A 4,932-nucleotide genomic window follows, 5' to 3' on the forward strand; every position below is an offset into this window, starting at 1 on the left:
AGTGGGAACTATCTTAGAGCAGGTGGCTCTCCTTATATGACAAACTCTTCAAATCCTGTTCTTTATCTTTCTCCACTTTGCCTAGGGCTCCAGATCTTCTTACATGATGTAGCTCAGCTGAGCTAGCTGATTTTTCATTATTCTAGGATTGAAACTAACTTTTCTCCCTGTCTTTCCAGCTCCTATGACTGGTGGGCACAGCCATTAGTTTTTGATGCATCCATATGTAATTTTCTTTTGATGTTCTCAGACCAAGTGGGTGGTAAAAGCAACCAACTCCTTCCACAGCCCCCATTTCTGGCCTATTAATATCTCTTCACCAGTGAGTCAAAAATAACATTACAAGCAGATTCCATAATTTAGATCTTAAGCATTATAAAGTATTCATGCAAGAGACATTTCGGGTCCTCTACTGCAAATGTAAACTCTGGGCGTGTAGGCTAGTCTTTGGCTACCATTTGCTAGTGGTCTCAATCAAAGGAAATCTCTTTCCTAGAATGTAGTTTAATGTAGTAGCCCTTCCAAATAATCTTTTGGATGACCTTGTAGCACTGTTGGAAAGCATTCTATGAAAACAGTCTTCAAAATCACCTAGGTAAGTGGCTTTGATTTGAAAATAATTAAAACTTTCTAATGGAGAATATTCTCTACAGACTTGTTTAAATTTTTCATTCTTAATTAAACAAGAGTATTGACTCAAACATTCAAAATACTTATTGAATGTCACTATATGTTAATCACCCAGCTAAATAAGGCATCACATCAAAAGCAAAGCGGATATATGCTTGCTGTTCTGATACCTGCAAAACAAAACAACAACAACAACAAAAACCAACTGAGATTTCTGATCGTGAATTTCATCCATGCCATTCACAGTCACAGGACCCTGTGGCCACACCCACCAACAGGGTTATACACCCACTGTGCATCTTTGAGGACCCCAGGTATTGGGAGGAGCTATAAGATACCTGTGGTAGTCAACATCTAGGGTCTTTCCAGGATTGGCTGGGTAAAAAGACCTTTGTCTTGCTTCCTGGTGCTAGTCAGGTAACTGTATTAGCTGGCCACATTTGGTCATGCACAGATCACACTATATTGCAGTTAAGAGTAATAAGACTCAAGAGAGAAGGCATTAGATGCCCATACTTTTAGAGGATGAGGAGGAGGTGGAGAAAGAAGAGGAGGAGGAAGAGGAGGAGGAGGAGGAGGAGGAGGAGGAGGAGGAGGAGGAGGAAGAGGAGAGAGAGATCGAGAGAGAGAGAACGAGAGCAAGAGCAAGAGTGAGAGCGAGAGCGAGAGAGAGAGAGAGAGAGAGAGAGAGAGAGAGAGAGGAGCTTTTTAAGGTTCACTTTTCCTCTTTACTTCTTACTTCAAAGGCATCCTTTTCACAGAGCCCATGAAGAAAAAGTCAACTAAATATCAGATAAGTAAACTTAGGATCAAAGAAAAAACAAAGCAACATCTCATTGATGACAGGTATACACAGTCAAGGGGAACCCACCCCAGCACCAGATGAGGTCTTTTCCATTACAAAGATCAAAAGGACAAGGAGGACTGGCTACAGCAGCAAGTGACCTTGATACCTATGCTGCAAAAGCCTCATTGTGTTTTCAGTTCAGGAGAAAAACCCATCACAAGTTTAAGCATAAGCAATAGGATGTTTCCAAGGAGAAGCAGATTTAACCTTAGGTACTGCCAAGCAGGGGAACTAATGGGGTTACAAATCCACTGTGCATTCCTTGAAACTTCCTACTGCCTCTGATGATACAGGGAATGGGCCTATTGTGGACCAACTCCCCAGCTCTGCCTGGAACTAGAGCACAGGCTCAAAGCTAACATTATGAATAAGAGAAAGAACAACTCAGGCTGGGATGTAAATCCCAGAGAGGAGAATGTAGGAGTGGGTGATCCCCCAATAGCCCTGCCTGCATGGACAGAAATGCAATGTCTTATTGAACTTTGCAAGCTTTCTGTTTTCTTTGGATTCCCCCATATGCATATCATGTACGCATTCATGAGACACTCAATGCTACCTTTTTTATAGTGCCCTGCAGTGTTAAGAGATCATGCAGAGCCCCCTAGCTGACATGAATATTCCCCAGGTAAACATAGTCTTGAACGCATATTCCTTTTACTTCTTAGCTGAGCCAAACTGCAAATGTTTACAAGCACAGAGTTTGCTTTCTTCTCTCCACGAAAACATCATGTAGCCCAGTGCAGAGTCCAGATGGGAACTAAGACACATTCATAGCCAGGTAGCATAAGCCAGGCCACAAAATAAGAATGGAAATCTGCAGTAGCCTTCGCGCTTCCTCTTCCTGTAAGCGGCGAAAGGTGACTCGTCAAGATGGTTCGCTACTCTCTTGACCCAGAAAATCCCACAAAATCTTGTAAATCACGAGGTTCAAATCTTCGCGTTCACTTTAAGAACACCCGGGAAACTGCCCAGGCCATCAAGGGCATGCATATCCGCAAAGCTACCAAGTACCTGAAGGATGTCACTTTAAAAAAAACAATGTGTGCCATTCCGTCGGTATAATGGTGGAGTTGGTAGGTGCGCCCAGGCCAAACAATGGGGCTGGACACAGGGACGGTGGCCAAAGAAGAGTGCAGAGTTTTCGCTGCACACGCTTAAAAACGCAGAGAGTAATGCTGAACTTAAGGGTTTAGACGTAGATTCTCTAGTCATTGAACACATCCAGGTGAACAAGGCACCTAAGATGCGGCGACAAACTTACAGAGCTCATGGCCGGATTAACCCATACATGAGTTCCCCCTGCCACATTGAGATGATCCTCACTGAGAAGGAACCGATTGTTCCAAAGCCAGAAGAGGAGGTTGCACTGAAGAAAAAGATATCCCAGAAGAAACTGAAGAAGCAGAAGCTCATGGCACGGGAATAAATGCAGCATAAAATAAATGCAGATAAAAGTTAAAAAAAAAAAAAAAAGAATGGAAATCTGCAATTAACTGGGGTGAGGAGGTGGTGGGGCATCTCCAGATGAGACAGAGACCAGGAATAAGGGAGGTGACCGAGAATCAATGAGGGTGACCTAACTGTGACTCACTACACTAGAGATATGGAACCTGAAGAGGCCACCTTCCATATGTAAGCCAGGCAGGATCCCCAGTGGAGTGGTAAGAGACACCAACCCACCCACAAAACTGTCAACCCAGAATTTATCCTCTCTATAAGAAGTTTAGGTATGGGGGATGGAGCAGAGACTGAGGAAAGGGCCAAGCAATAACTGACTCAACTTGAGACCCATCCCGTGAGCAATCCCTGACACTGTTAATGATACTCTGTTCTGCTTGCAGACAGGAGTCTAGCATGCCTCACCTCTGAGAGACTCCACCCAGCAGCTGACTCAGATACAGACACCCCCAGACAAACAGTGGATGGACCTTGGGGACTCTTATGGAAGAATAGGAGGAAGGATTACAGGCCCCAAAGGGGATAGGGAACCCCACAGGAAGACCAATAGACTCGACTAACCTGGACCCTTGGGGCTCTCAGATTGTAGATCACCAACCAAAGAACATACACAGGCTGGACTTAGGCCTCCTGGCACATACGTAACAGATGTGCAGTTTGGTCTTTGTGCAGGTCCCAAACAATTGGAAGAAGGGGAGGCTATCCCAAAAAGTTGTTGTGTGTGTCTGGGATTTGTTCTTCTAGCTGGTCTGCCCTGTCTGACCTCAGTGGGAGAGGAAGCACCTAGCTTCACAAAGACTTCTTGTGCAGGGTAGGAGGAATGCCCAGGAGGGCCCCTCCCACTCCAAAGAGAAGGGGAAGCTGGAAGCAGGGATGGGGGAAGGATTGTGGGAGAGGGTGACCAGGAGTAGAACAGTGAGCGGGATGTAAAGTGAATAAGCAAAAAAATAAAATAAAATTTAATTTTAAAAAAGGGAAAAAGGATAAGACCATCTTGTATAAGAGCTGTGTATACTTTACCGTGTCTTACACAGTAGTGAACACAGTGAAGACCCTTAGGTCACACACATCTCCAGGCCTATGTTCCCTGAAAATTTATTTCACATCTTCTGATTCATTCCTTTTGTCTCCTGAGTTCTTAGAATGTCATTCAATCCTGAGTCGTTGTGTCCTTAGGACTTTACAAAGGCTCTGCCTAGAATCCCTAAGGCTGTCCTGCATGCTGTACAGCTTCACATTTCTGCCCAGTATTTCGTGTCTGATGTGTGTTAAAATGTAGCCATCTAAGATGAAGCTGGACAGATCTGTGCGCTACCAGAGTTCTGTGAGGTAAGCGAGTCACCCTAGATTATAAGAACAGTAGTTTTCAATGTGTAGTGAAATGTATTCACGACACTGTTATTTGCACTGAGATTTTAAATGTTAAGACTTCTTACGATTGAGCCAATATTTATACTTTTGATCACATAGCTGATCAATTCTTAAGGCTAGCGCTTGTGGCTTCTAATCCGCTTGTAGGAAGATACTCCCACAATCTGTCTGAGAAAAAGCCCAAGAAACCGAGGACATGGAGATGCTATGTAAACGTCCTATAGAGAACACCTGCACCTTTAGGCCTGATGCTGCTTTATGCTTTCCACAGTCCATTAGTTTTCTTCCACTCTCAGAAGCGATTTTCCTCTAATATATATCATCTCAATTTCTATTTCTAACCACAAGGCTTTATTCTTGGGACACCAGCATCTAGTCTGTAGCCAGGGCTGGCCATGTTCATCTCTTTTCAGATAAGCATGCCTTTTCTGAGATTCCGGTTTTCCTCACTATCTCTGATCTAGGTGCCAAATTTTAAAGCCATGGCTTTCTCTCCTTCTTCCTCCTCCTGGCGTACACCTGGGTACACAGCATCTCTGCCCCTTTCGTTTGTTCATTTTTGTTATTGTTGTTGTTGCTCAAACTGTAATGAAACTATTGAGCTTCCTTCCTTCCAAGTATGTTTA

At 43.9% G+C, this 4,932-nt stretch overlaps 1 pseudogene; it reads left to right on the forward strand.

Moving 5' to 3' along the window:
- Window positions 1-2,301: 2,301 nt before the first annotated feature.
- Window positions 2,302-2,903, forward strand: LOC114622421 (annotated as a pseudogene).
- Window positions 2,904-4,932: the final 2,029 nt, after the last annotated feature.

This window comes from Grammomys surdaster, unplaced genomic scaffold (assembly GCF_004785775.1).
Source record: "Grammomys surdaster isolate TR1022 unplaced genomic scaffold, NIH_TR_1.0 188, whole genome shotgun sequence".
Lineage (NCBI taxonomy): Eukaryota > Metazoa > Chordata > Mammalia > Rodentia > Muridae > Grammomys > Grammomys surdaster.